Source organism: Dicentrarchus labrax, unplaced genomic scaffold (genome assembly GCF_905237075.1).
Source record: "Dicentrarchus labrax unplaced genomic scaffold, dlabrax2021, whole genome shotgun sequence".
NCBI lineage: Eukaryota > Metazoa > Chordata > Actinopteri > Moronidae > Dicentrarchus > Dicentrarchus labrax.
The window spans coordinates 18,678-44,823 of NW_026136829.1; positions in this window are offsets into that span (position 1 = coordinate 18,678).

Below are 26,146 nucleotides of genomic sequence, written 5' to 3' on the forward strand. Positions count from 1 at the left end.
CCTGAGGTGGAAACTGGCACATAGGTGCTTCTGGAAGAGAATGGCAGCTTGTGTGAAAAAGCTTGTTTTCTCAGCCTGAGAAGCTCATTCAGCACACTTAGGTGGAAAAACACCAAAGTCCCACAGAATTGCATGTGAAACAAGAAAAAGCCAGAATTACATGGGAAACGCAGAAAAGTCACTTTTAATAGTTTTGTGCATTACAGCCAAACTAAGTGACAGAGCCACACCAAACCACTCTATAATGTACAAGTCGCGGCTGTGAGGCTTCCTGAGGTGGAAACTGGCACATATGTGCTTCTGGAAGAGAATGGCAACTTGTGTGAAAAAGCTTGTTTTCTCAGCCTGAGAAGCTCATTCGGCACACTTAGGTGGAAAAACACCAAAGTCCCACAGAATTGCATGTGAAACAAGAAAAAGCCAGAATTACATGGGAAACGCAGAAAAGTCACTTTTAATAGTTTTTTGCATTACAGCCAAACTAAGTGACAGAGCCACACCAAACCACTCTATAATGTACAAGTCGCCGCTGTGAGGCTTCCTGAGGTGGAAACTGGCACATAGGTGCTTCTGGAAGAGAATGGCAGCTTGTGTGAAAAAGCTTGTTTTCTCAGCCTGAGAAGCTCATTCGGCACACTTAGGTGGAAAAACACCAAAGTCCCACAGAATTGCATGTGAAACAAGAAAAAGCCAGAATTACATGGGAAACGCAGAAAAGTCACTTTTAATAGTTTTGTGCATTACAGCCAAACTAAGTGACAGAGCCACACCAAACCACTCTATAATGTACAAGTCGCCGCTGTGAGGCTTCCTGAGGTGGAAACTGGCACATAGGTGCTTCTGGAAGAGAATGGCAGCTTGTGTGAAAAAGCTTGTTTTCTCAGCCTGAGAAGGTCATTCGGCACACTTAGGTGGAAAAACACCAAAGTCCCACAGAATTGCATGTGAAACAAGAAAAAGCCAGAATTACATGGGAAACGCAGAAAAGTCACTTTTAATAGTTTTGTGCATTACAGCCAAACTAAGTGACAGAGCCACACCAAACCACTCTATAATGTACAAGTCGCCGCTGTGAGGCTTCCTGAGGTGGAAACTGGCACATAGCTGCTTCTGGAAGAGAATGGCAGCTTGTGTGAAAAAGCTTGTTTTCTCAGCCTGAGAAGGTCATTCGGCACACTTAGGTGGAAAAACACCAAAGTCCCACAGAATTGCATGTGAAACCAGAAAAAGCCAGAATTACATGGGAAACGCAGAAAAGTCACTTTTAATAGTTTTGTGCATTACAGCCAAACTAAGTGACAGAGCCACACCAAACCACTCTATAATGTACAAGTCGCCGCTGTGAGGCTTCCTGAGGTGGAAACTGTAAGATAGGTGCTTCTGGAAGAGAATGGCAGCTTGTGTGAAAAAGCTTGTTTTCTCAGCCTGAGAAGCTCATTCGGCACACTTAGGTGGAAAAACACCAAAGTCCCACAGAATTGCATGTGAAACAAGAAAAAGCCAGAATTACATGGGAAACGCAGAAAAGTCACTTTTAATAGTTTTGTGCATTACAGCCAAACTAAGTGACACAGCCACACAAAACCACTCTATAATGTACAAGTCGCCGCTGTGAGGCTTCCTGAGGTGGAAACTGGCACATAGGTGCTTCTGGAAGAGAATGGCAGCTTGTGTGAAAAAGCTTGTTTTCTCAGCCTGAGAAGCTCATTCGGCACACTTAGGTGGAAAAACACCAAAGTCCCACAGAATTGCATGTGAAACAAGAAAAAGCCAGAATTACATGGGAAACGCAGAAAAGTCACTTTTAATAGTTTTGTGCATTACAGCCAAACTAAGTGACACAGCCACACAAAACCACTCTATAATGTACAAGTCGCCGCTGTGAGGCTTCCTGAGGTGGAAACTGGCACATAGGTGCTTCTGGAAGAGAATGGCAGCTTGTGTGAAAAAGCTTGTTTTCTCAGCCTGAGAAGCTCATTCGGCACACTTAGGTGGAAAAACACCAAAGTCCCACAGAATTGCATGTGAAACAAGAAAAAGCCAGAATTACATGGGAAACGCAGAAAAGTCACTTTTAATAGTTTTGTGCATTACAGCCAAACTAAGTGACACAGCCACACAAAACCACTCTATAATGTACAAGTCGCCGCTGTGAGGCTTCCTGAGGTGGAAACTGGCACATAGGTGCTTCTGGAAGAGAATGGCAGCTTGTGTGAAAAAGCTTGTTTTCTCAGCTGAGAAGCTCATTCGGCACACTTAGGTGGAAAAACACCAAAGTCCCACAGAATTGCATGTGAAACAACAAAAAGCGAGAATTACATGGGAAACGCAGAAAAGTCACTTTTAATAGTTTTGTGCATTACAGCCAAACTAAGTGACAGAGCCACACAAAACCACTCTATAATGTACAAGTCGCCGCTGTGAGGCTTCCTGAGGTGGAAACTGTAAGATAGGTGCTTCTGGAAGAGAATGGCAGCTTGTGTGAAAAAGCTTGTTTTCTCAGCCTGAGAAGCTCATTCGGCACACTTAGGTGGAAAAACACCAAAGTCCCACAGAATTGCATGTGAAACAAGAAAAAGCCAGAATTACATGGGAAACGCAGAAAAGTCACTTTTAATAGTTTTGTGCATTACAGCCAAACTAAGGGACACAGCCACACAAAACCACTCTATAATGTACAAGTCGCTGCTGTGAGGCTTCCTGACGTGGAAACTGTAAGATAGGTGCTTCTGGAAGAGAATGGCAGCTTGTGTGAAAAAGCTTGTTCTCTCAGCCTGAGAAGCTCATTCGGCACACTTAGGTGGAAAAACACCAAAGTCCCACAGAATTGCATGTGAAACAAGAAAAAGCCAGAATTACATGGGAAACGCAGAAAAGTCACTTTTAATAGTTTTGTGCATTACAGCCAAACTAAGTGACAGAGCCACACCAAACCACTCTATAATGTACAAGTCGCCGCTGTGAGGCTTCCTGAGGTGGAAACTGGCACATAGGTGCTTCTGGAAGAGAATGGCAGCTTGTGTGAAAAAGCTTGTTTTCTCAGCCTGAGAAGCTCATTCAGCACACTTAGGTGGAAAAACACCAAAGTCCCACAGAATTGCATGTGAAACAAGAAAAAGCCAGAATTACATGGGAAACGCAGAAAAGTCACTTTTAATAGTTTTGTGCATTACAGCCAAACTAAGTGACAGAGCCACACCAAACCACTCTATAATGTACAAGTCGCCGCTGTGAGGCTTCCTGAGGTGGAAACTGGCACATAGGTGCTTCTGGAAGAGAATGGCAGCTTGTGTGAAAAAGCTTGTTTTCTCAGCCTGAGAAGCTCATTCGGCACACTTAGGTGGAAAAACACCAAAGTCCCACAGAATTGCATGTGAAACAACAAAAAGCGAGAATTACATGGGAAACGCAGAAAAGTCACTTTTAATAGTTTTGTGCATTACAGCCAAACTAAGTGACAGAGCCACACAAAACCACTCTATAATGTACAAGTCGCCGCTGTGAGGCTTCCTGAGGTGGAAACTGTAAGATAGGTGCTTCTGGAAGAGAATGGCAGCTTGTGTGAAAAAGCTTGTTTTCTCAGCCTGAGAAGCTCATTCGGCACACTTAGGTGGAAAAACACCAAAGTCCCACAGAATTGCATGTGAAACAAGAAAAAGCCAGAATTACATGGGAAACGCAGAAAAGTCACTTTTAATAGTTTTGTGCATTACAGCCAAACTAAGGGACACAGCCACACAAAACCACTCTATAATGTACAAGTCGCTGCTGTGAGGCTTCCTGACGTGGAAACTGTAAGATAGGTGCTTCTGGAAGAGAATGGCAGCTTGTGTGAAAAAGCTTGTTCTCTCAGCCTGAGAAGCTCATTCGGCACACTTAGGTGGAAAAACACCAAAGTCCCACAGAATTGCATGTGAAACAAGAAAAAGCCAGAATTACATGGGAAACGCAGAAAAGTCACTTTTAATAGTTTTGTGCATTACAGCCAAACTAAGTGACAGAGCCACACCAAACCACTCTATAATGTACAAGTCGCCGCTGTGAGGCTTCCTGAGGTGGAAACTGGCACATAGGTGCTTCTGGAAGAGAATGGCAGCTTGTGTGAAAAAGCTTGTTTTCTCAGCCTGAGAAGCTCATTCAGCACACTTAGGTGGAAAAACACCAAAGTCCCACAGAATTGCATGTGAAACAAGAAAAAGCCAGAATTACATGGGAAACGCAGAAAAGTCACTTTTAATAGTTTTGTGCATTACAGCCAAACTAAGTGACAGAGCCACACCAAACCACTCTATAATGTACAAGTCGCCGCTGTGAGGCTTCCTGAGGTGGAAACTGGCACATAGGTGCTTCTGGAAGAGAATGGCAACTTGTGTGAAAAAGCTTGTTTTCTCAGCCTGAGAAGCTCATTCGGCACACTTAGGTGGAAAAACACCAAAGTCCCACAGAATTGCATGTGAAACAAGAAAAAGCCAGAATTACATGGGAAACGCAGAAAAGTCACTTTTAATAGTTTTTGCATTACAGCCAAACTAAGTGACAGAGCCACACCAAACCACTCTATAATGTACAAGTCGCCGCTGTGAGGCTTCCTGAGGTGGAAACTGGCACATAGGTGCTTCTGGAAGAGAATGGCAGCTTGTGTGAAAAAGCTTGTTTTCTCAGCCTGAGAAGCTCATTCGGCACACTTAGGTGGAAAAACACCAAAGTCCCACAGAATTGCATGTGAAACAAGAAAAAGCCAGAATTACATGGGAAACGCAGAAAAGTCACTTTTAATAGTTTTTTGCATTACAGCCAAACTAAGTGACAGAGCCACACCAAACCACTCTATAGTGTACAAGTCGCCGCTGTGAGGCTTCCTGAGGTGGAAACTGGCACATAGGTGCTTCTGGAAGAGAATGGCAGCTTGTGTGAAAAAGCTTGTTTTCTCAGCCTGAGAAGCTCATTCGGCACACTTAGGTGGAAAAACACCAAAGTCCCACAGAATTGCATGTGAAACCAGAAAAAGCCAGAATTACATAGGAAACGCAGAAAAGTCACTTTTAATAGTTTTGTGCATTACAGCCAAACTAAGTGACAGAGCCACACCAAACCACTCTATAATGTACAAGTCGCCGCTGTGAGGCTTCCTGAGGTGGAAACTGTAAGATAGGTGCTTCTGGAAGAGAATGGCAGCTTGTGTGAAAAAGCTTGTTTTCTCAGCCTGAGAAGCTCATTCGGCACACTTAGGTGGAAAAACACCAAAGTCCCACAGAATTGCATGTGAAACCAGAAAAAGCCAGAATTACATGGGAAACGCAGAAAAGTCACTTTTAATAGTTTTGTGCATTACAGCCAAACTAAGTGACAGAGCCACACCAAACCACTCTATAATGTACAAGTCGCCGCTGTGAGGCTTCCTGAGGTGGAAACTGGCACATAGGTGCTTCTGGAAGAGAATGGCAGCTTGTGTGAAAAAGCTTGTTTTCTCAGCCTGAGAAGCTCATTCGGCACACTTAGGTGGAAAAACACCAAAGTCCCACAGAATTGCATGTGAAACAAGAAAAAGCCAGAATTACATGGGAAACGCAGAAAAGTCACTTTTAATAGTTTTTTGCATTACAGCCAAACTAAGTGACAGAGCCACACCAAACCACTCTATAATGTACAAGTCGCCGCTGTGAGGCTTCCTGAGGTGGAAACTGGCACATAGGTGCTTCTGGAAGAGAATGGCAGCTTGTGTGAAAAAGCTTGTTTTCTCAGCCTGAGAAGCTCATTCGGCACACTTAGGTGGAAAAACACCAAAGTCCCACAGAATTGCATGTGAAACCAGAAAAAGCCAGAATTACATGGGAAACGCAGAAAAGTCACTTTTAATAGTTTTGTGCATTACAGCCAAACTAAGTGACAGAGCCACACAAAACCACTCTATAATGTACAAGTCGCCGCTGTGAGGCTTCCTGAGGTGGAAACTGGCACATAGGTGCTTCTGGAAGAGAATGGCAGCTTGTGTGAAAAAGCTTGTTTTCTCAGCCTGAGAAGCTCATTCAGCACACTTAGGTGGAAAAACACCAAAGTCCCACAGAATTGCATGTGAAACAAGAAAAAGCCAGAATTACATGGGAAACGCAGAAAAGTCACTTTTAATAGTTTTGTGCATTACAGCCAAACTAAGTGACAGAGCCACACCAAACCACTCTATAATGTACAAGTCGCCGCTGTGAGGCTTCCTGAGGTGGAAACTGGCACATAGGTGCTTCTGGAAGAGAATGGCAGCTTGTGTGAAAAAGCTTGTTTTCTCAGCCTGAGAAGCTCATTCGGCACACTTAGGTGGAAAAACACCAAAGTCCCACAGAATTGCATGTGAAACAACAAAAAGCGAGAATTACATGGGAAACGCAGAAAAGTCACTTTTAATAGTTTTGTGCATTACAGCCAAACTAAGTGACAGAGCCACACAAAACCACTCTATAATGTACAAGTCGCCGCTGTGAGGCTTCCTGAGGTGGAAACTGTAAGATAGGTGCTTCTGGAAGAGAATGGCAGCTTGTGTGAAAAAGCTTGTTTTCTCAGCCTGAGAAGCTCATTCGGCACACTTAGGTGGAAAAACACCAAAGTCCCACAGAATTGCATGTGAAACAAGAAAAAGCCAGAATTACATGGGAAACGCAGAAAAGTCACTTTTAATAGTTTTGTGCATTACAGCCAAACTAAGGGACACAGCCACACAAAACCACTCTATAATGTACAAGTCGCTGCTGTGAGGCTTCCTGATGTGGAAACTGTAAGATAGGTGCTTCTGGAAGAGAATGGCAGCTTGTGTGAAAAAGCTTGTTCTCTCAGCCTGAGAAGCTCATTCGGCACACTTAGGTGGAAAAACACCAAAGTCCCACAGAATTGCATGTGAAACAAGAAAAAGCCAGAATTACATGGGAAACGCAGAAAAGTCACTTTTAATAGTTTTGTGCATTACAGCCAAACTAAGTGACAGAGCCACACCAAACCACTCTATAATGTACAAGTCGCCGCTGTGAGGCTTCCTGAGGTGGAAACTGGCACATAGGTGCTTCTGGAAGAGAATGGCAGCTTGTGTGAAAAAGCTTGTTTTCTCAGCCTGAGAAGCTCATTCAGCACACTTAGGTGGAAAAACACCAAAGTCCCACAGAATTGCATGTGAAACAAGAAAAAGCCAGAATTACATGGGAAACGCAGAAAAGTCACTTTTAATAGTTTTGTGCATTACAGCCAAACTAAGTGACAGAGCCACACCAAACCACTCTATAATGTACAAGTCGCCGCTGTGAGGCTTCCTGAGGTGGAAACTGGCACATAGGTGCTTCTGGAAGAGAATGGCAACTTGTGTGAAAAAGCTTGTTTTCTCAGCCTGAGAAGCTCATTCGGCACACTTAGGTGGAAAAACACCAAAGTCCCACAGAATTGCATGTGAAACAAGAAAAAGCCAGAATTACATGGGAAACGCAGAAAAGTCACTTTTAATAGTTTTTTGCATTACAGCCAAACTAAGTGACAGAGCCACACCAAACCACTCTATAATGTACAAGTCGCCGCTGTGAGGCTTCCTGAGGTGGAAACTGGCACATAGGTGCTTCTGGAAGAGAATGGCAGCTTGTGTGAAAAAGCTTGTTTTCTCAGCCTGAGAAGCTCATTCGGCACACTTAGGTGGAAAAACACCAAAGTCCCACAGAATTGCATGTGAAACAAGAAAAAGCCAGAATTACATGGGAAACGCAGAAAAGTCACTTTTAATAGTTTTTTGCATTACAGCCAAACTAAGTGACAGAGCCACACCAAACCACTCTATAGTGTACAAGTCGCCGCTGTGAGGCTTCCTGAGGTGGAAACTGGCACATAGGTGCTTCTGGAAGAGAATGGCAGCTTGTGTGAAAAAGCTTGTTTTCTCAGCCTGAGAAGCTCATTCGGCACACTTAGGTGGAAAAACACCAAAGTCCCACAGAATTGCATGTGAAACCAGAAAAAGCCAGAATTACATAGGAAACGCAGAAAAGTCACTTTTAATAGTTTTGTGCATTACAGCCAAACTAAGTGACAGAGCCACACCAAACCACTCTATAATGTACAAGTCGCCGCTGTGAGGCTTCCTGAGGTGGAAACTGTAAGATAGGTGCTTCTGGAAGAGAATGGCAGCTTGTGTGAAAAAGCTTGTTTTCTCAGCCTGAGAAGCTCATTCGGCACACTTAGGTGGAAAAACACCAAAGTCCCACAGAATTGCATGTGAAACCAGAAAAAGCCAGAATTACATGGGAAACGCAGAAAAGTCACTTTTAATAGTTTTGTGCATTACAGCCAAACTAAGTGACAGAGCCACACCAAACCACTCTATAATGTACAAGTCGCCGCTGTGAGGCTTCCTGAGGTGGAAACTGGCACATAGGTGCTTCTGGAAGAGAATGGCAGCTTGTGTGAAAAAGCTTGTTTTCTCAGCCTGAGAAGCTCATTCGGCACACTTAGGTGGAAAAACACCAAAGTCCCACAGAATTGCATGTGAAACAAGAAAAAGCCAGAATTACATGGGAAACGCAGAAAAGTCACTTTTAATAGTTTTTGCATTACAGCCAAACTAAGTGACAGAGCCACACCAAACCACTCTATAATGTACAAGTCGCCGCTGTGAGGCTTCCTGAGGTGGAAACTGGCACATAGGTGCTTCTGGAAGAGAATGGCAGCTTGTGTGAAAAAGCTTGTTTTCTCAGCCTGAGAAGCTCATTCGGCACACTTAGGTGGAAAAACACCAAAGTCCCACAGAATTGCATGTGAAACCAGAAAAAGCCAGAATTACATGGGAAACGCAGAAAAGTCACTTTTAATAGTTTTGTGCATTACAGCCAAACTAAGTGACAGAGCCACACAAAACCACTCTATAATGTACAAGTCGCCGCTGTGAGGCTTCCTGAGGTGGAAACTGGCACATAGGTGCTTCTGGAAGAGAATGGCAGCTTGTGTGAAAAAGCTTGTTTTCTCAGCCTGAGAAGCTCATTCAGCACACTTAGGTGGAAAAACACCAAAGTCCCACAGAATTGCATGTGAAACAAGAAAAAGCCAGAATTACATGGGAAACGCAGAAAAGTCACTTTTAATAGTTTTGTGCATTACAGCCAAACTAAGTGACAGAGCCACACCAAACCACTCTATAATGTACAAGTCGCCGCTGTGAGGCTTCCTGAGGTGGAAACTGTAAGATAGGTGCTTCTGGAAGAGAATGGCAGCTTGTGTGAAAAAGCTTGTTTTCTCAGCCTGAGAAGCTCATTCGGCACACTTAGGTGGAAAAACACCAAAGTCCCACAGAATTGCATGTGAAACAAGAAAAAGCCAGAATTACATGGGAAACGCAGAAAAGTCACTTTTAATAGTTTTGTGCATTACAGCCAAACTAAGTGACAGAGCCACACCAAACCACTCTATAATGTACAAGTCGCCGCTGTGAGGCTTCCTGAGGTGGAAACTGGCACATAGGTGCTTCTGGAAGAGAATGGCAGCTTGTGTGAAAAAGCTTGTTTTCTCAGCCTGAGAAGCTCATTCAGCACACTTAGGTGGAAAAACACCAAAGTCCCACAGAATTGCATGTGAAACAAGAAAAAGCCAGAATTACATGGGAAACGCAGAAAAGTCACTTTTAATAGTTTTGTGCATTACAGCCAAACTAAGTGACAGAGCCACACCAAACCACTCTATAATGTACAAGTCGCCGCTGTGAGGCTTCCTGAGGTGGAAACTGGCACATATGTGCTTCTGGAAGAGAATGGCAGCTTGTGTGAAAAAGCTTGTTTTCTCAGCCTGAGAAGCTCATTCGGCACACTTAGGTGGAAAAACACCAAAGTCCCACAGAATTGCATGTGAAACAAGAAAAAGCCAGAATTACATGGGAAACGCAGAAAAGTCACTTTTAATAGTTTTTGCATTACAGCCAAACTAAGTGACAGAGCCACACCAAACCACTCTATAATGTACAAGTCGCCGCTGTGAGGCTTCCTGAGGTGGAAACTGGCACATAGGTGCTTCTGGAAGAGAATGGCAGCTTGTGTGAAAAAGCTTGTTTTCTCAGCCTGAGAAGCTCATTCGGCACACTTAGGTGGAAAAACACCAAAGTCCCACAGAATTGCATGTGAAACAAGAAAAAGCCAGAATTACATGGGAAACGCAGAAAAGTCACTTTTAATAGTTTTGTGCATTACAGCCAAACTAAGTGACAGAGCCACACCAAACCACTCTATAATGTACAAGTCGCCGCTGTGAGGCTTCCTGAGGTGGAAACTGGCACATAGGTGCTTCTGGAAGAGAATGGCAGCTTGTGTGAAAAAGCTTGTTTTCTCAGCCTGAGAAGCTCATTCGGCACACTTAGGTGGAAAAACACCAAAGTCCCACAGAATTGCATGTGAAACCAGAAAAAGCCAGAATTACATGGGAAACGCAGAAAAGTCACTTTTAATAGTTTTGTGCATTACAGCCAAACTAAGTGACAGAGCCACACCAAACCACTCTATAATGTACAAGTCGCCGCTGTGAGGCTTCCTGAGGTGGAAACTGGCACATAGGTGCTTCTGGAAGAGAATGGCAGCTTGTGTGAAAAAGCTTGTTTTCTCAGCCTGAGAAGCTCATTCGGCACACTTAGGTGGAAAAACACCAAAGTCCCACAGAATTGCATGTGAAACAAGAAAAAGCCAGAATTACATGGGAAACGCAGAAAAGTCACTTTTAATAGTTTTTTGCATTACAGCCAAACTAAGTGACAGAGCCACACCAAACCACTCTATAATGTACAAGTCGCCGCTGTGAGGCTTCCTGAGGTGGAAACTGGCACATAGGTGCTTCTGGAAGAGAATGGCAGCTTGTGTGAAAAAGCTTGTTTTCTCAGCCTGAGAAGCTCATTCGGCACACTTAGGTGGAAAAACACCAAAGTCCCACAGAATTGCATGTGAAACCAGAAAAAGCCAGAATTACATGGGAAACGCAGAAAAGTCACTTTTAATAGTTTTGTGCATTACAGCCAAACTAAGTGACAGAGCCACACAAAACCACTCTATAATGTACAAGTCGCCGCTGTGAGGCTTCCTGAGGTGGAAACTGGCACATAGGTGCTTCTGGAAGAGAATGGCAGCTTGTGTGAAAAAGCTTGTTTTCTCAGCCTGAGAAGCTCATTCAGCACACTTAGGTGGAAAAACACCAAAGTCCCACAGAATTGCATGTGAAACAAGAAAAAGCCAGAATTACATGGGAAACGCAGAAAAGTCACTTTTAATAGTTTTGTGCATTACAGCCAAACTAAGTGACAGAGCCACACCAAACCACTCTATAATGTACAAGTCGCCGCTGTGAGGCTTCCTGAGGTGGAAACTGTAAGATAGGTGCTTCTGGAAGAGAATGGCAGCTTGTGTGAAAAAGCTTGTTTTCTCAGCCTGAGAAGCTCATTCGGCACACTTAGGTGGAAAAACACCAAAGTCCCACAGAATTGCATGTGAAACAAGAAAAAGCCAGAATTACATGGGAAACGCAGAAAAGTCACTTTTAATAGTTTTGTGCATTACAGCCAAACTAAGTGACAGAGCCACACCAAACCACTCTATAATGTACAAGTCGCCGCTGTGAGGCTTCCTGAGGTGGAAACTGGCACATAGGTGCTTCTGGAAGAGAATGGCAGCTTGTGTGAAAAAGCTTGTTTTCTCAGCCTGAGAAGCTCATTCAGCACACTTAGGTGGAAAAACACCAAAGTCCCACAGAATTGCATGTGAAACAAGAAAAAGCCAGAATTACATGGGAAACGCAGAAAAGTCACTTTTAATAGTTTTGTGCATTACAGCCAAACTAAGTGACAGAGCCACACCAAACCACTCTATAATGTACAAGTCGCGGCTGTGAGGCTTCCTGAGGTGGAAACTGGCACATAGGTGCTTCTGGAAGAGAATGGCAGCTTGTGTGAAAAAGCTTGTTTTCTCAGCCTGAGAAGCTCATTCGGCACACTTAGGTGGAAAAACACCAAAGTCCCACAGAATTGCATGTGAAACAAGAAAAAGCCAGAATTACATGGGAAACGCAGAAAAGTCACTTTTAATAGTTTTGTGCATTACAGCCAAACTAAGTGACAGAGCCACACCAAACCACTCTATAATGTACAAGTCGCCGCTGTGAGGCTTCCTGAGGTGGAAACTGGCACATAGGTGCTTCTGGAAGAGAATGGCAGCTTGTGTGAAAAAGCTTGTTTTCTCAGCCTGAGAAGCTCATTCGGCACACTTAGGTGGAAAAACACCAAAGTCCCACAGAATTGCATGTGAAACAAGAAAAAGCCAGAATTACATGGGAAACGCAGAAAAGTCACTTTTAATAGTTTTGTGCATTACAGCCAAACTAAGTGACAGAGCCACACCAAACCACTCTATAATGTACAAGTCGCCGCTGTGAGGCTTCCTGAGGTGGAAACTGGCACATAGGTGCTTCTGGAAGAGAATGGCAGCTTGTGTGAAAAAGCTTGTTTTCTCAGCCTGAGAAGGTCATTCGGCACACTTAGGTGGAAAAACACCAAAGTCCCACAGAATTGCATGTGAAACAAGAAAAAGCCAGAATTACATGGGAAACGCAGAAAAGTCACTTTTAATAGTTTTGTGCATTACAGCCAAACTAAGTGACAGAGCCACACCAAACCACTCTATAATGTACAAGTCGCCGCTGTGAGGCTTCCTGAGGTGGAAACTGGCACATAGCTGCTTCTGGAAGAGAATGGCAGCTTGTGTGAAAAAGCTTGTTTTCTCAGCCTGAGAAGGTCATTCGGCACACTTAGGTGGAAAAACACCAAAGTCCCACAGAATTGCATGTGAAACCAGAAAAAGCCAGAATTACATGGGAAACGCAGAAAAGTCACTTTTAATAGTTTTGTGCATTACAGCCAAACTAAGTGACAGAGCCACACCAAACCACTCTATAATGTACAAGTCGCCGCTGTGAGGCTTCCTGAGGTGGAAACTGTAAGATAGGTGCTTCTGGAAGAGAATGGCAGCTTGTGTGAAAAAGCTTGTTTTCTCAGCCTGAGAAGCTCATTCGGCACACTTAGGTGGAAAAACACCAAAGTCCCACAGAATTGCATGTGAAACAAGAAAAAGCCAGAATTACATGGGAAACGCAGAAAAGTCACTTTTAATAGTTTTGTGCATTACAGCCAAACTAAGTGACACAGCCACACAAAACCACTCTATAATGTACAAGTCGCCGCTGTGAGGCTTCCTGAGGTGGAAACTGGCACATAGGTGCTTCTGGAAGAGAATGGCAGCTTGTGTGAAAAAGCTTGTTTTCTCAGCCTGAGAAGCTCATTCGGCACACTTAGGTGGAAAAACACCAAAGTCCCACAGAATTGCATGTGAAACAAGAAAAAGCCAGAATTACATGGGAAACGCAGAAAAGTCACTTTTAATAGTTTTGTGCATTACAGCCAAACTAAGTGACACAGCCACACAAAACCACTCTATAATGTACAAGTCGCCGCTGTGAGGCTTCCTGAGGTGGAAACTGGCACATAGGTGCTTCTGGAAGAGAATGGCAGCTTGTGTGAAAAAGCTTGTTTTCTCAGCCTGAGAAGCTCATTCGGCACACTTAGGTGGAAAAACACCAAAGTCCCACAGAATTGCATGTGAAACAAGAAAAAGCCAGAATTACATGGGAAACGCAGAAAAGTCACTTTTAATAGTTTTGTGCATTACAGCCAAACTAAGTGACACAGCCACACAAAACCACTCTATAATGTACAAGTCGCCGCTGTGAGGCTTCCTGAGGTGGAAACTGGCACATAGGTGCTTCTGGAAGAGAATGGCAGCTTGTGTGAAAAAGCTTGTTTTCTCAGCTGAGAAGCTCATTCGGCACACTTAGGTGGAAAAACACCAAAGTCCCACAGAATTGCATGTGAAACAACAAAAAGCGAGAATTACATGGGAAACGCAGAAAAGTCACTTTTAATAGTTTTGTGCATTACAGCCAAACTAAGTGACAGAGCCACACAAAACCACTCTATAATGTACAAGTCGCCGCTGTGAGGCTTCCTGAGGTGGAAACTGTAAGATAGGTGCTTCTGGAAGAGAATGGCAGCTTGTGTGAAAAAGCTTGTTTTCTCAGCCTGAGAAGCTCATTCGGCACACTTAGGTGGAAAAACACCAAAGTCCCACAGAATTGCATGTGAAACAAGAAAAAGCCAGAATTACATGGGAAACGCAGAAAAGTCACTTTTAATAGTTTTGTGCATTACAGCCAAACTAAGGGACACAGCCACACAAAACCACTCTATAATGTACAAGTCGCTGCTGTGAGGCTTCCTGACGTGGAAACTGTAAGATAGGTGCTTCTGGAAGAGAATGGCAGCTTGTGTGAAAAAGCTTGTTCTCTCAGCCTGAGAAGCTCATTCGGCACACTTAGGTGGAAAAACACCAAAGTCCCACAGAATTGCATGTGAAACAAGAAAAAGCCAGAATTACATGGGAAACGCAGAAAAGTCACTTTTAATAGTTTTGTGCATTACAGCCAAACTAAGTGACAGAGCCACACCAAACCACTCTATAATGTACAAGTCGCCGCTGTGAGGCTTCCTGAGGTGGAAACTGGCACATAGGTGCTTCTGGAAGAGAATGGCAGCTTGTGTGAAAAAGCTTGTTTTCTCAGCCTGAGAAGCTCATTCAGCACACTTAGGTGGAAAAACACCAAAGTCCCACAGAATTGCATGTGAAACAAGAAAAAGCCAGAATTACATGGGAAACGCAGAAAAGTCACTTTTAATAGTTTTGTGCATTACAGCCAAACTAAGTGACAGAGCCACACCAAACCACTCTATAATGTACAAGTCGCCGCTGTGAGGCTTCCTGAGGTGGAAACTGGCACATAGGTGCTTCTGGAAGAGAATGGCAGCTTGTGTGAAAAAGCTTGTTTTCTCAGCCTGAGAAGCTCATTCAGCACACTTAGGTGGAAAAACACCAAAGTCCCACAGAATTGCATGTGAAACAAGAAAAAGCCAGAATTACATGGGAAACGCAGAAAAGTCACTTTTAATAGTTTTGTGCATTACAGCCAAACTAAGTGACAGAGCCACACCAAACCACTCTATAATGTACAAGTCGCCGCTGTGAGGCTTCCTGAGGTGGAAACTGGCACATAGGTGCTTCTGGAAGAGAATGGCAACTTGTGTGAAAAAGCTTGTTTTCTCAGCCTGAGAAGCTCATTCGGCACACTTAGGTGGAAAAACACCAAAGTCCCACAGAATTGCATGTGAAACAAGAAAAAGCCAGAATTACATGGGAAACGCAGAAAAGTCACTTTTAATAGTTTTGTGCATTACAGCCAAACTAAGTGACAGAGCCACACCAAACCACTCTATAATGTACAAGTCGCCGCTGTGAGGCTTCCTGAGGTGGAAACTGTAAGATAGGTGCTTCTGGAAGAGAATGGCAGCTTGTGTGAAAAAGCTTGTTTTCTCAGCCTGAGAAGCTCATTCGGCACACTTAGGTGGAAAAACACCAAAGTCCCACAGAATTGCATGTGAAACAAGAAAAAGCCAGAATTACATGGGAAACGCAGAAAAGTCACTTTTAATAGTTTTGTGCATTACAGCCAAACTAAGTGACACAGCCACACAAAACCACTCTATAATGTACAAGTCGCCGCTGTGAGGCTTCCTGAGGTGGAAACTGGCACATAGGTGCTTCTGGAAGAGAATGGCAGCTTGTGTGAAAAAGCTTGTTTTCTCAGCCTGAGAAGCTCATTCAGCACACTTAGGTGGAAAAACACCAAAGTCCCACAGAATTGCATGTGAAACAAGAAAAAGCCAGAATTACATGGGAAACGCAGAAAAGTCACTTTTAATAGTTTTGTGCATTACAGCCAAACTAAGTGACAGAGCCACACCAAACCACTCTATAATGTACAAGTCGCCGCTGTGAGGCTTCCTGAGGTGGAAACTGTAAGATAGGTGCTTCTGGAAGAGAATGGCAGCTTGTGTGAAAAAGCTTGTTTTCTCAGCCTGAGAAGCTCATTCGGCACACTTAGGTGGAAAAACACCAAAGTCCCACAGAATTGCATGTGAAACCAGAAAAAGCCAGAATTACATGGGAAACGCAGAAAAGTCACTTTTAATAGTTTTGTGCATTACAGCCAAACTAAGTGACAGAGCCACACCAAACCACTCTATAATGTACAAGTCGCCGCTGTGAGGCTTCCTGAGGTGGAAACTGTAAGATAGGTGCTTCTGGAAGAGAATGGCAGCTTGTGTGAAAAAGCTTGTTTTCTCAGCCTGAGAAGCTCATTCGGCACACTTAGGTGGAAAAACACCAAAGTCCCACAGAATTGCATGTGAAACAAGAAAAAGCCAGAATTACATGGGAAACGCAGAAAAGTCACTTTTAATAGTTTTGTGCATTACAGCCAAACTAAGTGACACAGCCACACAAAACCACTCTATAATGTACAAGTCGCCGCTGTGAGGCTTCCTGAGGTGGAAACTGGCACATAGGTGCTTCTGGAAGAGAATGGCAGCTTGTGTGAAAAAGCTTGTTTTCTCAGCCTGAGAAGCTCATTCGGCACACTTAGGTGGAAAAACACCAAAGTCCCACAGAATTGCATGTGAAACAAGAAAAAGCCAGAATTACATGGGAAACGCAGAAAAGTCACTTTTAATAGTTTTGTGCATTACAGCCAAACTAAGTGACACAGCCACACAAAACCACTCTATAATGTACAAGTCGCCGCTGTGAGGCTTCCTGAGGTGGAAACTGGCACATAGGTGCTTCTGGAAGAGAATGGCAGCTTGTGTGAAAAAGCTTGTTTTCTCAGCCTGAGAAGCTCATTCGGCACACTTAGGTGGAAAAACACCAAAGTCCCACAGAATTGCATGTGAAACAAGAAAAAGCCAGAATTACATGGGAAACGCAGAAAAGTCACTTTTAATAGTTTTGTGCATTACAGCCAAACTAAGTGACAGAGCCACACCAAACCACTCTATAATGTACAAGTCGCCGCTGTGAGGCTTCCTGAGGTGGAAACTGGCACATAGGTGCTTCTGGAAGAGAATGGCAGCTTGTGTGAAAAAGCTTGTTTTCTCAGACTGAGAAGCTCATTCAGCACACTTAGGTGGAAAAACACCAAAGTCCCACAGAATTGCATGTGAAACAGGAAAAAGACAGAATTACATGGGAAACGCAAAAAAGTCACTTTTAATAGTTTTGTCCATTACAGCTGAACTTTGTGAGAGAGCCACACCAAACCACTTCATGCATCAATTTCATAATGCCACTGTGAAGCTTTGCAAGTCCAGAATGAATTATTCTGTGGTCAAGTGTGCCCTCTTCTGTCGAAAAAGTGTAATTTCAGTTGGAACACAGAGAACCACTCTATAATGTACAAGTCACCGCTGTGAAGCTTCCTGAGGTGGAAACTGGCACATAGGTGCTTATGGTAGAGAATGTCAGCTTGTGTGAAAAAGCTTGTTTTCTCAGCCTGAGAAGCTCATTCAGCACACTTAGGTGGAAAAACACCAAAGTCCCACAGAATTGCATGTGAAACAACAAAAAGCCAGAATTACATGGGAAACGCAGAAAAGTCACTTTTAATAGTTTTGTGCATTACAGCCAAACTAAGTGACACAGCCACACAAAACCACTCTATAATGTACAAGTCGCCGCTGTGAGGCTTCCTGAGGTGGAAACTGGCACATAGGTGCTTCTGGAAGAGAATGGCAGCTTGTGTGAAAAAGCTTGTTTTCTCAGCTGAGAAGCTCATTCGGCACACTTAGGTGGAAAAACACCAAAGTCCCACAGAATTGCATGTGAAACAACAAAAAGCCAGAATTACATGGGAAACGCAGAAAAGTCACTTTTAATAGTTTTGTGCATTACAGCCAAACTAAGTGACAGAGCCACACAAAACCACTCTATAATGTACAAGTCGCCGCTGTGAGGCTTCCTGAGGTGGAAACTGTAAGATAGGTGCTTCTGGAAGAGAATGGCAGCTTGTGTGAAAAAGCTTGTTTTCTCAGCCTGAGAAGCTCATTCGGCACACTTAGGTGGAAAAACACCAAAGTCCCACAGAATTGCATGTGAAACAAGAAAAAGCCAGAATTACATGGGAAACGCAGAAAAGTCACTTTTAATAGTTTTGTGCATTACAGCCAAACTAAGGGACACAGCCACACAAAACCACTCTATAATGTACAAGTCGCTGCTGTGAGGCTTCCTGACGTGGAAACTGTAAGATAGGTGCTTCTGGAAGAGAATGGCAGCTTGTGTGAAAAAGCTTGTTCTCTCAGCCTGAGAAGCTCATTCGGCACACTTAGGTGGAAAAACACCAAAGTCCCACAGAATTGCATGTGAAACAAGAAAAAGCCAGAATTACATGGGAAACGCAGAAAAGTCACTTTTAATAGTTTTGTGCATTACAGCCAAACTAAGTGACAGAGCCACACCAAACCACTCTATAATGTACAAGTCGCCGCTGTGAGGCTTCCTGAGGTGGAAACTGGCACATAGGTGCTTCTGGAAGAGAATGGCAGCTTGTGTGAAAAAGCTTGTTTTCTCAGCCTGAGAAGCTCATTCAGCACACTTAGGTGGAAAAACACCAAAGTCCCACAGAATTGCATGTGAAACAAGAAAAAGCCAGAATTACATGGGAAACGCAGAAAAGTCACTTTTAATAGTTTTGTGCATTACAGCCAAACTAAGTGACAGAGCCACACCAAACCACTCTATAATGTACAAGTCGCCGCTGTGAGGCTTCCTGAGGTGGAAACTGGCACATAGGTGCTTCTGGAAGAGAATGGCAACTTGTGTGAAAAAGCTTGTTTTCTCAGCCTGAGAAGCTCATTCGGCACACTTAGGTGGAAAAACACCAAAGTCCCACAGAATTGCATGTGAAACAAGAAAAAGCCAGAATTACATGGGAAACGCAGAAAAGTCACTTTTAATAGTTTTTTGCATTACAGCCAAACTAAGTGACAGAGCCACACCAAACCACTCTATAATGTACAAGTCGCCGCTGTGAGGCTTCCTGAGGTGGAAACTGGCACATAGGTGCTTCTGGAAGAGAATGGCAGCTTGTGTGAAAAAGCTTGTTTTCTCAGCCTGAGAAGCTCATTCGGCACACTTAGGTGGAAAAACACCAAAGTCCCACAGAATTGCATGTGAAACCAGAAAAAGCCAGAATTACATGGGAAACGCAGAAAAGTCACTTTTAATAGTTTTGTGCATTACAGCCAAACTAAGTGACAGAGCCACACAAAACCACTCTATAATGTACAAGTCGCCGCTGTGAGGCTTCCTGAGGTGGAAACTGGCACATAGGTGCTTCTGGAAGAGAATGGCAGCTTGTGTGAAAAAGCTTGTTTTCTCAGCCTGAGAAGCTCATTCAGCACACTTAGGTGGAAAAACACCAAAGTCCCACAGAATTGCATGTGAAACAAGAAAAAGCCAGAATTACATGGGAAACGCAGAAAAGTCACTTTTAATAGTTTTGTGCATTACAGCCAAACTAAGTGACAGAGCCACACCAAACCACTCTATAATGTACAAGTCGCCGCTGTGAGGCTTCCTGAGGTGGAAACTGTAAGATAGGTGCTTCTGGAAGAGAATGGCAGCTTGTGTGAAAAAGCTTGTTTTCTCAGCCTGAGAAGCTCATTCGGCACACTTAGGTGGAAAAACACCAAAGTCCCACAGAATTGCATGTGAAACAAGAAAAAGCCAGAATTACATGGGAAACGCAGAAAAGTCACTTTTAATAGTTTTGTGCATTACAGCCAAACTAAGTGACACAGCCACACAAAACCACTCTATAATGTACAAGTCGCCGCTGTGAGGCTTCCTGAGGTGGAAACTGGCACATAGGTGCTTCTGGAAGAGAATGGCAGCTTGTGTGAAAAAGCTTGTTTTCTCAGCCTGAGAAGCTCATTCAGCACACTTAGGTGGAAAAACACCAAAGTCCCACAGAATTGCATGTGAAACAAGAAAAAGCCAGAATTACATGGGAAACGCAGAAAAGTCACTTTTAATAGTTTTGTGCATTACAGCCAAACTAAGTGACAGAGCCACACCAAACCACTCTATAATGTACAAGTCGCCGCTGTGAGGCTTCCTGAGGTGGAAACTGTAAGATAGGTGCTTCTGGAAGAGAATGGCAGCTTGTGTGAAAAAGCTTGTTTTCTCAGCCTGAGAAGCTCATTCGGCACACTTAGGTGGAAAAACACCAAAGTCCCACAGAATTGCATGTGAAACCAGAAAAAGCCAGAATTACATGGGAAACGCAGAAAAGTCACTTTTAATAGTTTTGTGCATTACAGCCAAACTAAGTGACAGAGCCACACCAAACCACTCTATAATGTACAAGTCGCCGCTGTGAGGCTTCCTGAGGTGGAAACTGTAAGATAGGTGCTTCTGGAAGAGAATGGCAGCTTGTGTGAAAAAGCTTGTTTTCTCAGCCTGAGAAGCTCATTCGGCACACTTAGGTGGAAAAACACCAAAGTCCCACAGAATTGCATGTGAAACAAGAAAAAGCCAGAATTACATGGGAAACGCAGAAAAGTCACTTTTAATAGTTTTGTGCATTACAGCCAAACTAAGTGACACAGCCACACAAAACCACTCTATAATGTACAAGTCGCCGCTGTGAGGCTTCCTGAGGTGGAAACTGGCACATAGGTGCTTCTGGAAGAGAATGGCAGCTTGTGTGAAAAAGCTTGTTTTCTCAGCCTGAGAAGCTCATTCGGCACACTTAGGTGGAAAAACACCAAAGTCCCACAGAATTGCATGTGAAACAAGAAAAAGCCAGAATTACATGGGAAACGCAGAAAAGTCACTTTTAATAGTTTTGTGCATTACAGCCAAACTAAGTGACACAGCCACACAAAACCACTCTATAATGTACAAGTCGCCGCTGTGAGGCTTCCTGAGGTGGAAACTGGCACATAGGTGCTTCTGGAAGAGAATGGCAGCTTGTGTGAAAAAGCTTGTTTTCTCAGCCTGAGAAGCTCATTCGGCACACTTAGGTGGAAAAACACCAAAGTCCCACAGAATTGCATGTGAAACAAGAAAAAGCCAGAATTACATGGGAAACGCAGAAAAGTCACTTTTAATAGTTTTGTGCATTACAGCCAAACTAAGTGACAGAGCCACACCAAACCACTCTATAATGTACAAGTCGCCGCTGTGAGGCTTCCTGAGGTGGAAACTGGCACATAGGTGCTTCTGGAAGAGAATGGCATCTTGTGTAAAAAAGCTTGTTTTCTCAGCCTGAGAAGCTCATTCGGCACACTTAGGTGGAAAAACACCAAAGTCCCACAGAATTGCATGTGAAACAAGAAAAAGCCAGAATTACATGGGAAACGCAGAAAAGTCACTTTTAATAGTTTTGTCCATTACAGCTGAACTTTGTGAGAGAGCCACACCAAACCACTTCATGCATCAATTTCATAATGCCACTGTGAAGCTTTGCAAGTCCAGAATGAATTATTCTGTGGTCAAGTGTGCCCTCTTCTGTCGAAAAAGTGTAATTTCAGTTGGAACACAGAGAACCACTCTATAATGTACAAGTCACCGCTGTGAAGCTTCCTGAGGTGGAAACTGGCACATAGGTGCTTCTGGAAGAGAATGTCAGCTTGTGTGAAAAAGCTTGTTTTCTCAGCCTGAGAAGCTCATTCAGCACACTTAGGTGGAAAAACACCAAAGTCCCACAGAATTGCATGTGAAACAACAAAAAGCCAGAATTACATGGGAAACGCAGAAAAGTCACTTTTAATAGTTTTGTGCATTACAGCCAAACTAAGTGACAGAGCCACACAAAACCACTCTATAATGTACAAGTCGCCGCTGTGAGGCTTCCTGAGGTGGAAACTGGCACATAGGTGCTTCTGGAAGAGAATGGCAGCTTGTGTGAAAAAGCTTGTTTTCTCAGCCTGAGAAGCTCATTCGGCACACTTAGGTGGAAAAACACCAAAGTCCCACAGAATTGCATGTGAAAAAAGAAAAAGCCAGAATTACATGGGAAACGCAGAAAAGTCACTTTTAATAGTTTTGTGCATTACAGCCAAACTAAGTGACACAGCCACACAAAACCACTCTATAATGTACAAGTCGCCGCTGTGAGGCTTCCTGAGGTGGAAACTGGCACATAGGTGCTTCTGGAAGAGAATGGCAGCTTGTGTGAAAAAGCTTGTTTTCTCAACCTGAGAAGCTCATTCAGCACACTTAGGTGGAAAAACACCAAAGTCCCACAGAACTGCATGTGAAACAACAAAAAGCCAGAATTACATGGGAAACGCAGAAAAGTCACTTTTAATAGTTTTGTGCATTACAGCCAAACTAAGTGACAGAGCCACACCAAACCACTCTATAATGTACAAGTCGCCGCTGTGAGGCTTCCTGAGGTGGAAACTGGCACATAGCTGCTTCTGGAAGAGAATGGCAGCTTGTGTGAAAAAGCTTGTTTTCTCAGCCTGAGAAGGTCATTCGGCACACTTAGGTGGAAAAACACCAAAGTCCCACAGAATTGCATGTGAAACCAGAAAAAGCCAGAATTACATGGGAAACGCAGAAAAGTCACTTTTAATAGTTTTGTGCATTACAGCCAAACTAAGTGACAGAGCCACACCAAACCACTCTATAATGTACAAGTCGCCGCTGTGAGGCTTCCTGAGGTGGAAACTGTAAGATAGGTGCTTCTGGAAGAGAATGGCAGCTTGTGTGAAAAAGCTTGTTTTCTCAGCCTGAGAAGCTCATTCGGCACACTTAGGTGGAAAAACACCAAAGTCCCACAGAATTGCATGTGAAACAAGAAAAAGCCAGAATTACATGGGAAACGCAGAAAAGTCACTTTTAATAGTTTTGTGCATTACAGCCAAACTAAGTGACACAGCCACACAAAACCACTCTATAATGTACAAGTCGCCGCTGTGAGGCTTCCTGAGGTGGAAACTGGCACATAGGTGCTTCTGGAAGAGAATGGCAGCTTGTGTGAAAAAGCTTGTTTTCTCAGCCTGAGAAGCTCATTCGGCACACTTAGGTGGAAAAACACCAAAGTCCCACAGAATTGCATGTGAAACAAGAAAAAGCCAGAATTACATGGGAAACGCAGAAAAGTCACTTTTAATAGTTTTGTGCATTACAGCCAAACTAAGTGACACAGCCACACAAAACCACTCTATAATGTACAAGTCGCCGCTGTGAGGCTTCCTGAGGTGGAAACTGGCACATAGGTGCTTCTGGAAGAGAATGGCAGCTTGTGTGAAAAAGCTTGTTTTCTCAGCCTGAGAAGCTCATTCGGCACACTTAGGTGGAAAAACACCAAAGTCCCACAGAATTGCATGTGAAACAACAAAAAGCGAGAATTACATGGGAAACGCAGAAAAGTCACTTTTAATAGTTTTGTGCATTACAGCCAAACTAAGTGACAGAGCCACACAAAACCACTCTATAATGTACAAGTCGCCGCTGTGAGGCTTCCTGAGGTGGAAACTGTAAGATAGGTGCTTCTGGAAGAGAATGGCAGCTTGTGTGAAAAAGCTTGTTTTCTCAGCCTGAGAAGCTCATTCGGCACACTTAGGTGGAAAAACACCAAAGTCCCACAGAATTGCATGTGAAACAAGAAAAAGCCAGAATTACATGGGAAACGCAGAAAAGTCACTTTTAATAGTTTTGTGCATTACAGCCAAACTAAGGGACACAGCCACACAAAACCACTCTATAATGTACAAGTCGCTGCTGTGAGGCTTCCTGACGTGGAAACTGTAAGATAGGTGCTTCTGGAAGAGAATGGCAGCTTGTGTGAAAAAGCTTGTTCTCTCAGCCTGAGAAGCTCATTCGGCACACTTAGGTGGAAAAACACCAAAGTCCCACAGAATTGCATGTGAAACAAGAAAAAGCCAGAATTACATGGGAAACGCAGAAAAGTCACTTTTAATAGTTTTGTGCATTACAGCCAAACTAAGTGACAGAGCCACACCAAACCACTCTATAATGTACAAGTCGCCGCTGTGAGGCTTCCTGAGGTGGAAACTGGCACATAGGTGCTTCTGGAAGAGAATGGCAGCTTGTGTGAAAAAGCTTGTTTTCTCAGCCTGAGAAGCTCATTCAGCACACTTAGGTGGAAAAACACCAAAGTCCCACAGAATTGCATGTGAAACAAGAAAAAGCCAGAATTACATGGGAAACGCAGAAAAGTCACTTTTAATAGTTTTGTGCATTACAGCCAAACTAAGTGACAGAGCCACACCAAACCACTCTATAATGTACAAGTCGCCGCTGTGAGGCTTCCTGAGGTGGAAACTGGCACATAGGTGCTTCTGGAAGAGAATGGCAGCTTGTGTGAAAAAGCTTGTTTTCTCAGCCTGAGAAGCTCATTCAGCACACTTAGGTGGAAAAACACCAAAGTCCCACAGAATTGCATGTGAAACAAGAAAAAGCCAGAATTACATGGGAAACGCAGAAAAGTCACTTTTAATAGTTTTGTGCATTACAGCCAAACTAAGTGACAGAGCCACACCAAACCACTCTATAATGTACAAGTCGCCGCTGTGAGGCTTCCTGAGGTGGAAACTGGCACATAGGTGCTTCTGGAAGAGAATGGCAACTTGTGTGAAAAAGCTTGTTTTCTCAGCCTGAGAAGCTCATTCGGCACACTTAGGTGGAAAAACACCAAAGTCCCACAGAATTGCATGTGAAACAAGAAAAAGCCAGAATTACATGGGAAACGCAGAAAAGTCACTTTTAATAGTTTTGTGCATTACAGCCAAACTAAGTGACAGAGCCACACCAAACCACTCTATAATGTACAAGTCGCCGCTGTGAGGCTTCCTGAGGTGGAAACTGGCACATAGGTGCTTCTGGAAGAGAATGGCAGCTTGTGTGAAAAAGCTTGTTTTCTCAGCCTGAGAAGCTCATTCGGCACACTTAGGTGGAAAAACACCAAAGTCCCACAGAATTGCATGTGAAACAAGAAAAAGCCAGAATTACATGGGAAACGCAGAAAAGTCACTTTTAATAGTTTTTTGCATTACAGCCAAACTAAGTGACAGAGCCACACCAAACCACTCTATAGTGTACAAGTCGCCGCTGTGAGGCTTCCTGAGGTGGAAACTGGCACATAGGTGCTTCTGGAAGAGAATGGCAGCTTGTGTGAAAAAGCTTGTTTTCTCAGCCTGAGAAGCTCATTCGGCACACTTAGGTGGAAAAACACCAAAGTCCCACAGAATTGCATGTGAAACCAGAAAAAGCCAGAATTACATAGGAAACGCAGAAAAGTCACTTTTAATAGTTTTGTGCATTACAGCCAAACTAAGTGACAGAGCCACACCAAACCACTCTATAATGTACAAGTCGCCGCTGTGAGGCTTCCTGAGGTGGAAACTGTAAGATAGGTGCTTCTGGAAGAGAATGGCAGCTTGTGTGAAAAAGCTTGTTTTCTCAGCCTGAGAAGGTCATTCGGCACACTTAGGTGGAAAAACACCAAAGTCCCACAGAATTGCATGTGAAACAAGAAAAAGCCAGAATTACATGGGAAACGCAGAAAAGTCACTTTTAATAGTTTTGTGCATTACAGCCAAACTAAGTGACAGAGCCACACAAATCCACTCTATAATGTACAAGTCGCCGCTGTGAGGCTTCCTGAGGTGCAAACTGGCACATAGGTGCTTCTGGAAGAGAATGGCAGCTTGTGTGAAAAAGCTTGTTTTCTCAGCCTGAGAAGCTCATTCGGCACACTTAGGTGGAAAAACACCAAAGTCCCACAGAATTGCATGTGAAACAAGAAAAAGCCAGAATTACATGGGAAACGCAGAAAAGTCACTTTTAATAGTTTTGTGCATTACAGCCAAACTAAGTGACAGAGCCACACAAATCCACTCTATAATGTACAAGTCGCCGCTGTGAGGCTTCCTGAGGTGGAAACTGGCACATAGGTGCTTCTGGAAGAGAATGGCAGCTTGTGTGAAAAAGCTTGTTTTCTCAGCCTGAGAAGCTCATTCGGAACACTTAGGTGGAAAAACACCAAAGTCCCACAGAATTGCATGTGAAACAAGAAAAAGCCAGAATTACATGGGAAACGCAGAAAAGTCATTTTTAATAGTTTTGTGCATTACAGCCAAACTAAGTGACAGAGCCACACAAAACCACTCTATAATATACAAGTCGCC